This window comes from Hyperolius riggenbachi, chromosome 4, assembly GCF_040937935.1.
Source record: "Hyperolius riggenbachi isolate aHypRig1 chromosome 4, aHypRig1.pri, whole genome shotgun sequence".
Classification (NCBI taxonomy): domain Eukaryota; kingdom Metazoa; phylum Chordata; class Amphibia; order Anura; family Hyperoliidae; genus Hyperolius; species Hyperolius riggenbachi.
In genome coordinates, this window is record NC_090649.1 from 341,157,530 (window position 1) to 341,170,831 (window position 13,302).

At 46.7% G+C, this 13,302-nt stretch overlaps 1 long non-coding RNA gene across 1 annotated transcript in view; it reads left to right on the top strand.

Annotated features, from left to right (window-relative positions):
* The window catches only part of LOC137570830 (uncharacterized), an 11,402-nt gene extending 3,538 nt beyond the window's left edge, over nt 1-7,864 (top strand). Inside the window, exons 2-3 of the long non-coding RNA XR_011031204.1 lie at nt 6,531-6,693; nt 6,779-7,864. This is a non-coding gene — a long non-coding RNA (uncharacterized lncRNA). The remainder of the gene's footprint in view (nt 1-6,530; nt 6,694-6,778) is intronic.
* The last annotated feature ends 5,438 nt before the right edge of the window (nt 7,865-13,302 follow it).

Here is a 13,302-nt window from a genome sequence, read left to right on the forward strand (position 1 = left end):
TGACCAGGTAGCAGCTCTACATATCTGATCAATGGAAACTCCAGCCTTTTCTGCCCAGGATGTAGAAACAGATCGGGTTGAATGGGCTTTTACCATACTTGGAACCTGCTGACCCCTGACCTGGTATGACATGGAAATACATTGTCTGATCCATCTAGAGATTGAGGCCTTAGAAGCCTGCTTTACCCTATTCAGTCCTGAAAACAGTACGAACAATGCATTAGATTTTTAACCTGTAACCTTCCTGAATGATTGTGAACAGCCATTTGTTGTGGAACAAAGTCTGCCAATTTTCTATAAATGAGACAGCCTTCCTCCCACCGGGATCCTGGCGTCATTGTTTCTTAGGTTGATTGTGGGGGTTAAGGAGAAAGGAGGATTTTCCTTTCTGCTCCTTTTGAGGCTTCCGCTGTCTTTTGCTGGACCTGAAACTGTCTGAATCCCTGGAGGAACGAAAAGACCGTTTAAACCTGAACTCACGTTTTTTCTCGGGAAAATTTTTCTTAAAGAGAATCGGTATTGTTAAAATCTCACAAAAGTAAACATACCAGTGCGTTAGGGGACATCTATTACCCTCTGTCACAATTTTGCAGCTCCTCGCCGCATTAAAAGTGGTTAAAAACAGTTTTTAAAAGTTTGTTTATAAACAAACAAAATGGCCACCAAAACAGGAAGTAGGTTGATGTACAGTATGTCCACTAGGGCTGCACGATTTTAGGGAAAAATTGAAATTGCGATTTTTCTCTTAGAAATTGCGATTTCAATTTTTCCACGATTTTTCACGACAGAAGGAGGAAGTGCACTGTAGACGCAGCTAACACTACACAATTAAAGGGAAGGTCCAAGCAGATGTATTTTTGTCATGTCATACCTTTCTTAAATCCTTATCTTTAGCCTGTCATGCCTCTAAGTCTGTGTAATTCATATCCCACTCCACAGCAGCGTTGATCGGCGATTCATCACCCGACCTCCGAGGTCGGGTGCACTAACCCGGAAAGCCATATAAGGAATGCAGGCACAGTTTATAATTTATGACTGTGTGGGACGCAGCGCGGAACACCGGAATGTTGAACACAGGCATCGGCAGCTCTCTTTGCGTTTTATGTCTCGGAGCACTGGGCTATTTTTAGCTCTGCTCGGACACGTCTGCTGTTCACACTTTGCTCGCTCTCTCAGACACAGATAAGCTGTGCTGGGAGCCCGCACACTGCAGGGAGGAGGCAATAGGCAGACAGATAGTGGGTGAAAATTATGCAGTGTGAGGGCGAACACCACGTGTTCCTTGCCCTCAGCTGTTCACATTGTGCAGGCGCTGCTCACAAGTCCTTAGAGTCTCTGCGCCTGCGTGCCCCCATACAAGTGCATTGATAGAGGAAATGCACCGACTAATCTACTTCCGGGTCACCTAGGAATACCGGAGCATTTTACTCCCGAACGGAGGGAGTAAGAGGGAATAAATTCCAGCGATTAGAGACAGCTGTCCAGCCTGCACAACAGACGCATTGAACGCGGAAAAACGGGCGCAAAAAAAAAAAAAAAAAATCGCCGCTCTGACGATACTGAAATCGTCTTAGCGCACATCGCGATTTCGATAAAAAATCGATATATCGTGCAGCCCTAATGTCCACACATAGAAAATACATCCATACACAAGCAGGCTGTATATACCCTTCCTTTTGAATCTCAAGAGATCATTTGTGTTTCTTTCCCCGTGCAGCTATCTTCCACTGAAGTGTCAGGCTGTTTCTTCCTGCAGAGTGCAGACAGCTCTGCCTGTATGTAATTCCTTAGTATGTGAAAGCCCAGCCAGCTCAGAGGAGGATTTATCCAGCTTGTAAAAGATAATAGAGCAGAGAGAAGCTGCACTAATCTAAATAACACACAGGCAATGTGCAGAGAGGGGCCTGGAGGGGGGAGATGCATCACAGAACCACAACACTGAAGAACTTGGCAGCCTTCCAGACACAGGCTGACAAGTCTGACAAGAGAGAGATAAGTTGATTTATTACAGAGATGGTGATAGTAGAACATGCTGCAGTAAGCCAGAACACATTAGAATAGCTTTTGGAACTTGTAGGATGATAAAAAAACAGGATGCAATTTTTGTTACGGAGTCTCTTTAACATCTGCTGTTCTTTCTAAAGTTTCCTCCAACTTAGATCTGAACAATAACGAACCCTCACAGGGGACACCACATAATTTAACTTTGGAACACACATCCCCCTCCCAGGTTCTAACCCAAATACCTCTCCTAGCGGAATTAGCTAGAGCTGTTGTCCTAGCCACCAGTCTTAAGGTGGCCACACACGATACAATAAAATGATCCGATTTTACAGTAATTCGATAAAAACGATTGCATCTCCCCAAAAAATCGAAAGCTTTTTTTTCATTCGACTGAAAAATCCGATCGGATTTCCTGTTTTCTTCCATTTTAATCGATCTGGACTGCCAGATATTAATATACACACCTTAGCAATTTTGTTATAGTTTCCAATCATTTTTATCATAATTGGGGGAAAAATTAAACAGGTGTGTGGTACATTGGTCATATTTTTGAAATGTTACAATCAGTCAGAAAAATTTAGTGCAATTCTTAAATTGAACAGATATTTAAAAAATTGTATGGTGTGTGGCCACCTTAAAGGGACACTTAAGTCAAACAAAAAAATGAGTTTTACTAACCCAGGGCTTCCAATAGCCCCCTGCAGCTGTCCGGTACCCTCGCCGTCTCCCTCCGATCCTCCTGGCCCCGCCGGCAGCCACTTCCTGTTTCGGTGACAGGAGATGACAGGCTGGGGACGCGAGTGATTCTTCGCGTTCCCAGACACATTAGCACCCTCTATGCTGCTATATGGTATATGATATATGCTATAGCAGCATAGATGGCGCTATTGTGGCCAGGAACGCGAAGAATCACTCGCGTCCCCAGCCTGTCAGCTCCTGTCACCGAAACAGGAAGTGGCTGCCGGCGGGGCCAGGAGGATCGGAGGGAGACGGCGAGGGCACCGGACAGTTGCAGGGGGCTATTGGAAGCCCCAGGTGAGTAAAACTCATTTTTTTTTGTTTGACTTAAGTGTCCCTTTAACAGACTCATCTGCTGCGTCACATAAATAATTTATACCGTGAAAAATATTGGGGAAAGATTTTAGTATGACCTCTCTAGAAGTACCCCCTGCAATATGAGCTTCCAGCTGTTTAAAGAGGAACTCCAGTGAAAATAATGTACTAAAAAAAGTGCTTCATTTTTTACCATAATTATGTATAAATGATTTAGTCAGTGTTTGCTCATTGTAAAATCTTTCCTCTCCCAGATTCACATTCTGACATGTATTACATGGTGACATTGTTACTGTGGGCAGGTTATTTAGCTGTTTCTAGCTGCTCTGTCTGTTAGACAGCTAATAACAGCTATTTCCTGTCTCTGAACATTGTTACATTGTGGCAGTTTGCCAGCAGTACCGCGGTATTCAGAGCCTCTTGTGGGAGGGGTTTCAGCACAAAATCAGTCACACAGCGCCCCCTGATGGTCTGTTTGTGAAAATCATTGTCTTTCTCATGTAAAATGGGGTATCAGCTACTGATTGGGAAAAAGTTCAATTCTTGGTTGGAGTTTCTCTTTAAGCCAGACCTTGAGTGCTCTAGAAAAGGCTGTAGCAGCTATAGTTGGCTTAGAAAGCAAGGTAGCTGCCTCCCAATTACGTCTCAAAAGATTATCCACCTTTTTGTCTAAAGGATCCTTTAAAATCCCAAAGTCCTCAAACTGAAGCCCAGTCTTCCTAGACACCTTAGATAGAGAGGGGTCTAATTTTGGCACAGAACCCCAATTCTTTTGATCATCGGGATTATATGGATATCGTTTGTTCATAGCCCTAGGCCAAAAAACTCTTTTCTGGACAATCCCACTCTTTTTTGATCATGTCCTTCAATGTACTATGTACCGGGATCACATTTACTTGTTTGTTAGCTAGACTTTCATACATTTTGTTTAAGGCAGAGAGAGGTTTTTCGTCCTCTTTAATCTCCATGGTCGCATACATGGCCCTTAACCCTCTGGGCGATACAATTATATCGCCCAGGAGGTGGCGCAGCACTATTTTTTAATTTTTTTTATTTTTTAAATCATGTAGCGAGCCCAGGGCTCGCTACATGATAGCCGCAGCGCAGCGGCATCCCCCCACCCACTCCGATCGCCTTCGGCGATCAGAGTAAGCAGGAAATCCCGTTCAGAACGGGGATTTCCTGCTGGGCTTCCCTGGTCGCCATGGCGACGGGGCGGGATGACGTCACCGACGTCATAGGGAGTTCCGATCCACCCCTCAGCGCTGCCTGGCACTGATTGGCCAGGCTGCGCAAGGGGTTGGGGAGGGGGGGGGGGGGGGGCTGCGCGGAACGGCGGGTAGCGGCGGATCGGCGGCGATCAGAAGTTACACGCAGCTAGCAAAGTGCTAGCTGCGTGTAACAAAACAAAAATTATGCAAATCGGCCCAGCGGGCCTGAGAAATCCTCCTGCGCGACATACCCCGAGCTCAGCTCGGGATTATCGCTCAGGAGGTTAATAACTCCTCCATATGATCCATGGAGAAGGCAAATTTCTGGGGTTTGATTCCACCTTCCACTTGCTCTGTATTTTCCTCTGATCCTGACATTTCTTCCAGGGAAGAGATTTCTCCTTCTGAAAGTTCAGCCTCGGAGTCCCCTCCACTACGTCTTCTCTTAGAGGCCTGAGTTAACTGCCTATCCGACAGGTCTACCACCCCAGAACCACCTGGTGAAGGGGGAACCACTCTAGGAGGAGACACGGATACTGTAGGTATAGCAGAAGATGTGGAAGGTAAAACTGATGAATCCTTAAGGGTTTAGAAGGTGGACGAGATCACAGCCTTCATCCATCCCAATAAATCATCAAACACAGCAGGGGATTCCTCTTTAACAAGCTTTCGGGTACATTCCTGACAGATAGGCCTGGTAGCGCTTGCCGAGATTTTGAATGCACAGAAAGCACATTTCCTGCTAGGTTTTTGCTCTCCCGACTGGCGAGAGCATGAGGACCCTGAAGTGCCAGAAGACCCTTGAGTCCTTCCCTTAACTTCTTTCCCTTTTCCAGATTCACCCGATTTTGGCTGCAAAAGGGAAAGAGTCAATCAATACCTAAATTAGTCTGAACTACTCCCAACCAACCCCCAGACGTTCACATACCACTGTATGAACAGGAGTGGGAGTAACAGTAGCCTCAGCGGAGGAACCCGCAGCAGAAGTAGCCGCAATAGAAGCCCCCTGCCTTGCCTCGGATGAATCCATGTTGTTGCACAGCACTAGACAGAGCAGGGAGGCTTAACCACTTGAGGACCCACCCTTTACCCCCCCTTAAGGACCAGCGCTGTTTGAAGGGATCTGTGCTGGGTGGGCTCTGCAGCCCCCAGCACAGATCAGAGGGCACGCAGAGCGATCAGATCGCCCCCCTTTTTTCCCCCCTATGGGGATGATGTGCATGGGGGGGTCTGATCGCTCCTGCGTGCAGGCTAGTTGCGGGGGGGGGGGGCACCTCAAAGCCCCCCTCCGCGGCGACATTCTCCCCCTCCCTCTCCTACCTCTCCCTCCCGGTGATCCGGGCTGCACAGGACGCTATCCGTCCTGTGCAGCCAGTGACAGGACGTCCCGTCACATGGAGGCGATCCCCGGCCGCTGATTGGCCGGGGATCGCCGATCTGCCTTACGGCGCTGCTGCGCAGCAGCGCCGTACAATGTAAACAAAGCGGATTATTTCCGCTTGTGTTTACATTTAGCCTGCGAGCCGCCAGCCTGCAGCTGGCGACGCAGTACTGCGTCGCTGGTCCTGCAGCTGCCACTTTGCCGACGCGCGGTATGAGTGCGCGGTCGGCAAGTGGTTAAATAACCTACATGCGTCCTGAAAATCTATTCCCCAGACGCATGCACACGGAGATTAGTTCCCCCATCCTATTCCCTTACAGCGCTGCCAGCCACTCGCAGCGCTGAAAGGGTTACCTGATCATTCCACCGGCCGGAGCGAGATAGACGCCAAGATCGCTTCCGGCCGGCGCCGAAACCAGCCTGATGACGTCACTTCCTAGTCATCTGACTAGGAAGGACCAATAGCCGCGCACTTTTCAAAAGGCTTAGACCGGCTCTGCCTTTATAATGAACAGGCTGCTTTTCCCCACGTGCCGATCCGCCTGGGTGGCCGCATACAGAGGGAAATACGCAGCCCTGGAGCCTGCCACCCGGCATCAGCTCATCCAGCTCTACACCTTCTCCGTCCGTGGACAGGAAACGAACTGAGGATGGTGAGTTGATGTATGCTTATATATGCTCCGCTGTGCTTTCTTAACCTTTTCCTGTCCAGCAGTAGTGGAGGGAATCATCTCTCATCTGGGTTGCTGTCCTGGAGACGACCCTGGGAAAACAAAGCTCTGATGCTGTTAAACTGATAAAAGTAACACTAAGCCTTTTCAGTGCTGCTGGGTAAATTTTTTAGTCTTGAGGTTCACTTTAATGTATTGTTTTTTTTACAGTTGGCCAGTTGAGGATAAGATGGAAATCTGTTCGGGATAATTATAGTAAAGAGTTCAATAAGCAACTAAATGAAAAAAAAAGTGGTGCCGGAGCAGGCAGACGCAAGCCATACAAGTTTACCAGATTCTCGGAATTCCTCAAGCCAAATATGAATACTGTAGTGTAAGTATTGGCACTGATGAATGACAAAGCCATGATGCTTATTCTGATTAAGGTGAGGTTTATTACTATTATCCTCTCATAACAGTACTGAAGACAGTCTTCCTGAGAAGATATTCCAGAAACTTCAACTGCAGATGTGGATATTACTGAGCCTTCATCACAGAATACTAGTACAACATCTGTGTATGAAGAAGAGGACAACATCCCTACGCACTCCCCAGACAGTCCATCCACTCAGTTCCCACCCCCAATTACACGTAATGTCTCATACAGGAGTAGACACAGTTTTCTGGTGAGAAGACCAGGAACACACACACACACACACGTTTACATTTTTTATTTTTAATTATTCATAGGGGCTTTCCCCCTTCACTGTCCTTCCCTGGCTTGGCAGTTGTTCGCTGTATGTCACTAGACAATATTGTTTAATTTGTCATTTTCCATAGGTTTTTTTAAATACATTGCCCGTTCCTTGCCCTACTCTAATATGGCCGCGGCTTTGATGGGCGGTAGTTTGAGGTGGGGATGGCCGTCCACGTCAGTCTGTACGTGGAGACCAGACCCCGTGTGTGGCCACACACCTTACTCGGCCCCTCGCTCCGCCCTATCCAGGCCGACGCCATGACGCGCTTCTGCGCGTCATACTGTGCGACTATTTAATTCCTGGGTGAACGGGCTAGATTCATGCCCGGAAGAAGCCGCTGTTTGTGGCGAATCGCGACGGCCCCTGGCACGCACGCCCTCCTCTCTCTCCACACTCGGTAAGCAGCTTGATTTGCACACATCTGTGTTTACATAGCTGCGGTCTCCGCAGCCTTGAGCACTACATCTTTCAGTGCACGGTACTTCTGGTCTCTACACAGACCTTTCACATTTGGTTTCTTTCTCATCACCCTGTCATCCATGGGCAGGGTGTTTTGGCATCTGGCTTTTCTATTTTCTTGCTTGACACCCAACTTAGCACTTTCACTGCTCTATACCTACCTGTGGATTGGGACCACCATCATTTGATTGCACACATATTATATGTGTGGATGCTTTAGCATTGTGAGGGCATTACTTATATAGATATTTAATATCACACGTCATATATTACAATACTGATATGTTATCTTGTTGTGCCATTGTTTTTAGCATCTTGTTTTTAAGAACTCTTTTGATATGGATCAATAAAGGCTATTTGTATTTTCCTTATATTGTTGTGGTGCGGTTTTTGTAAAATATACCTGAAAAACGCAAGACGCCCCCCAAAAAGCGCTTACAAAACGCAGGCCTAAAAATGCACTGCCAACCCAAGCGGCGGGAATCGCAAAAAAAGAAAAAAAGTGTCAAGAAACACCCAACGGAACGCAATGTGAATGAGGTCTGCATGTATATAGGGAGTTTAGTGTGTAATTCCTACTAATTTGTCATCACAAGTTGTAATTTGATCTCTCCCCTGTGTCACCTAACTGCCATGGCAGATAAGCTCAGTGTTCTCCCCAGAAATATTTTCCAGCCGGGTGGCATGAAAAAGTAGCCGGGTGGGGAAGTAAGGTTACGCAGGGTGCTGCTGGGTCAGAAAGTAAGGAAACGCTGAAAGGAGAGTGAGGGTCATACTGGCTGGGGAATCGCACTGGCTGGGGAGAGGTCAGCATCACACTGAGTGCTACTGGGTGGGACTATAACTTGTTCAAGAAACAAAAATCGCATTGCGAATACTCACAAAATGCTGTATGCAGTGCATTTCTGATTTTCATACAAATCGCAACTGCAGTGTGAATGCCACCATAGGGCAGCTTTGTCATAGCGACTCTCTGATCGCTGGCGTTCAGCAAAGCTCTAAGGATTCCCTGAAAAGCACCTGTGTGAATGGGGCCTTAGTGCCATAGCCCCATCATCACATATATGACCTGACACCATTCACCATCCCTGCATGCAATGTATGTTACTCCTGCTGCTGCACACACTAGTTGCAGAGGAGTGCTGACTTAAAGCTGATCACACCGGCAGGCGACATGAGTGGTGAGAACTCCAGCGAAGACTTTGCAAAAGCCATGCTAGTTTAAAGGGGAACTGAAGTGAGAAGAATATGGAGGCTGCTATATTTATTTCCTTTTAAACAATACACATTGCATGGCAGCCCTGCTGATCTACTTGGCTGCAGTAGTGTCTCAATCAGACAAGAAACAGGCATGCAGCTAATCTTGTCAGATCTGACAACAATGTCAGAAACACCTGATCTGCTGCATGCTTGTTCAGGGGCTACGGCTAAAAGTATTATAGGCAAAGGCTCAGCGAGGCTGTCGGGTAAATAAAGATGGCAGCCATCCTTATACCTCTCACTACAGTTGTTCTGTACAGCACAGTGATTTGTGAACATACAAGTAGTCTGTCTGAACTCAATGGATGTATGTCTTTCTCAACCTAAATAACTAACTGCTGAGACAAAAAAAAAGGCTAAACTTGATGTAAAATGCTTAACTAAACTTTTTGCCATTGCCCATACTGAAAGCTAGATAATACAGTGATGGAACTGAGCTGAACAATTTGGGGTTAATAGCTAGCAAACCAAGTGTCAGCTTGTGATAAAGTGCAGAGACACAGGAGGCAGAATGAAAGCTGCCTTTTACAGCCCCTGTAAACCACTTATCTCTCTCACCGAATGCTCCAGAATAAAGAAACATGTTGATATGTTAATGTGCCACACTTCGAGGTCTCCGACATTCTTGTGACCTGAAGGACCTGGGGAAGGGGGCATTGTACATGCTGCTCTGACAGAGAGGAAGAGAAGAGTGTCTGTCCACTGTAGTAGCCAGCGGGAGTGACTCACCAAAAGATAAATCAAACCGCACATTCTTTTCAGTGCGGACTCCAGCTGAAAGTTCCCGCGGTCTGCCTGTTCCTCTCTCTGCTATGAGATTTCCCCGCCCTTCCACGCTGATAGGAAGGAAGGAGCTGAGGAGGAGGGCGGAGATGGTGTCTCTGCTTGCGTTCCAAGCTGTCATGTCTATCGTGCGGAGGAAAGAATTAATGATGCAGAAAGCGGCCAATCACAGCAGCCGGGCGGGGACAGAGATCTGGTGGGCGCTCCGCCCGGGTAATAGGCTCTGGGGAAAACTATGAAGCTCATTTGAAAGCACAGGATGTCAACAATGTAACCAATTGGTTCCCAACTGCTTCTGAGCTAAAGTGCTTCTGCCTTATTGTTACAGAATTTTGCCTGGATTTTTATTACTCTTAGCCTGCCGCCTACACTGACCCCTGCCTGGATTTTGGCTACTCTCTGCCTGCCGCCTGCACCATTGTCTGCCTGGATTTTGACTACTCTCTGCCTGCATTATTTGTACAATTTCACAATTTTTTTTCAGTTTATTCATACATTTAATTCAACAAATTTGTGTTCTAGTCTTATTTATATGCAGAATGTCTTTTAGGGGTTTTACAGGCTTTTATTCTGACATATTTTGGCGAGTTATGACTTAAAGTGAACCAGAAGCACCCTCATGTATTTTACCATATATATCAGTGGGTACATTAGAGAAAACACCTACCCTGCTCTCTGTTTTATCCTTCATTGCTCAGCCTGCTTGTTATCAGGCCTAATAAAATCCCAGACTGAGCATTCAGTCTGGCTTTGCTCAAGAATAATACAGGTCCTTCTAAAAAAATTTTGCATATTGTGATAAAGTTCATTATTTTCTGTAATGTACTGATAAACATTAGACTTTCATATATTTTAGATTCATTACACACAACTGAAGTAGTTCAAGCCTTTATTGTTTTAATATTGATGATATCTCGTCGTGCAGCGTTTTCTGCCACACTTTTTCCTTCCCACAGACTTCCCACTGAGGTGCCTTGATACAGCACTCTGGGAACAACCTATTCATTCAGAAATGAATTTCTGTGTCTTACCCTCTTGCTTGAGGGTGTCATTGATGGCCTTCTGGACAGCAGTCAGGTCGGCAGTCTTACCCATGATTGCGGTTTTGAGTAATGAACCAGGCTGGGAATTTTAAAAGCCTAAGGAATCTTTTGCAGGTGTTTAGAGTTAATCAGATGATTAGGTTAATGGCTCGTTTAGAGAACCTTTTCATGATATGCTAATTTTTTGAGATAGGAATTTTGGGTTTTCTTGAGTTGTATGCCAAAATCATCAATATTAACCTCCTTGCCGGTTATCCTGAGCTTAGCTCGGGGTAACCTGCGCAGGAGGATTTCTCAGGCCCCGCTGGGCCGATTTGCATAATTTTTTTCCCTACACGCAGCTAGCACTTTGCTAGCTGCATGTAGTACGCGATCGCCGCCGCTACCCGCTGCCCCCCCCCCCCAGACCCCTGCGCAGCCTGGCCAAACAGTGCCAGGCAGCACTGAGGGGCGGTTCGGGATTCCCTGTGACGTCCAGACGGTGGCGACCGGGGAAGCCCTGCAGGAAATCCCGTTCTCAACGGGATTTCCTGCATACTCTGGCGATCGGAGTGGGAGGGGGGATGCCGCCGCTCAGCGGCTATCATGTAGCGAGCCCTGGGCTCGCTACATGATTTTAAAAAAAATAAATTAAAAAAAAATGCGGCGCTGCCTCCTTGCCGGATTTTTTAGACCGGCAAGGAGGTTAAAACAATAAAAGGCTTGAACTACTTCAGTTGTGTGTAATGAATCTAACATATATGAAAGTCTAATGTTTATCAGTACATTACAGAAAATAATGAACTTTATCACAATATGCTATTTTTTTAAGAAGGACCTGTAGCTGAGTCATTATAGCAGAGCCAGAAGGGGGCAGGCTTGGGCTTGAAAAGACATCAGAGAAGACAGACTCAGCTATAATTATTCCTGAGCAAAGCCAGACTGAATGTTCAGTTGGGGATTTTAATCAGGGCTTATAACGAGCAGGCTGAGCAGTAAAGGATGAAACAGAGCAGGGTAGGCGTTTTCTCTAATGTTACCACTGATATATACGGTAAAATACATGCGGGTGCTTCGTCTTTGGTTCACTTTAACCACTTGCCGACCGCCCACAGCCGATGGGCGGCGGAAAAGTGGATGGCGAAAGGACCGCGATGCGCAGAATGGCGGCGGCTCCTTTCGGCTCGTAGGGGCAGCAATCGCGTCACTGGTAACGCGCGCTGCCCCTGGCAACAGGCTTCGCCCACTCGCGACGTCATCCCGCAGGCCGGTAGTAAGCGCCGGCGGGATGTTAACACTCGATCGCCGCATACAAAGGGCCTGATTCACAAAGCGGTGCAAAGTGTTTGCACGCCAGTGAAAAGCCCTTTATCACGCCTAAACTCAGTTTAGGCATGATAAGAAGAAACTCGCGCGAATTTTCCGCGCGCGCAGTGCCCATTAAGGCCTATGGGACTTTGCGCGCGCGCAAAACTTTGCGCGCGGGACTTTGCACGCGATAATCAGCACAAAGCGGTGCTAACTCAGCGGTGCAAAGGTTATCATGCCTAAAATCTTTTAGGCGTGATAACTGAGTTATCACCGCTTTGTGAATCAGGCTGAAAGTGTATAATACACTTTGTATTGTATACAAAGTGTATTATACAGGCTGCCTCCTGCCCTGGTGGTCCCAGTGATCGAGGGACCACCAGGGCAGGCTGCAGCCACCCTAAGTCGCACCCAAACACACTGATCTGCCCCCCCCCCTGCCCTCTGATCGTCCACAGCACACCTCAGACCCCCCCCCCCGCCCACCCCCCTGTTTGTACCCAATCACCCCCCTAATCACCCATCAATCACTCCCTGTCACTATCTGTCAGCGCTATGATTTTTATTAGGTCCTAATCTGCCCTCTGGGGTCTCCTGATCACCCCCCACACCCTCAGATCCTCCCTAGACCCTCCCTCCCCCCCGCCGTGTACTGTTTACATCTATTCTCCCCACTAATCACCTGTCAAGACCCTAACCTATAAACACAATTATGACCCTATTTGAGACAATATTAAAAAATAACTTTTAATTCACAATCATATAAAATCGTCTTTAGATATATAGCTTTTTGTTTATTTTTCTTTTTCTTTTATTTTGTTTACAAATACCTGGTGGGACAGTGACAATTATGTATCCCCCCTATGGAGACCCTATATACAACTAGGTCAAACGGGGGTAGCTGCTCCTTACCAGATAATGATGCTGATAAGATGCTACATAAATATAGAGAAACCCTCCACCTAAACCAACATGTTTCGGCTCATAAAACTAGAGCCGTCGTCAGGGCATGAGTAAATAAAGTGCTAGGGTGCAAAGTGCATTATAGGAGAATCACACAGCCAGTTACAAACACATAAGTAAGAAAAATAACAAACGAGAGATATGCTCTCAGGCTAAGTCAGCCATCAAATGAATGAGGTTACCTATCTGACTTATATAGTCGTGAAGGTGGGTGGAGCAGATTATTTGATACCACCCAGCCATCTCTGGGATCCCCATTGGTTAGATAGGCTGTCATTCATAAACCTTTAAATCCTATTGGATCCTCTATCTCTACCCATGTATTCAAAATAATCTGTTTCTGTACATCCTAGGCAACCACAAAGTTCACTATGGTTTATCCTCCTTCACCATTAAACAATGGTTATCAGTCCGCATCTCTGGAGGTTATAAATCCTACAAAACGCCGTC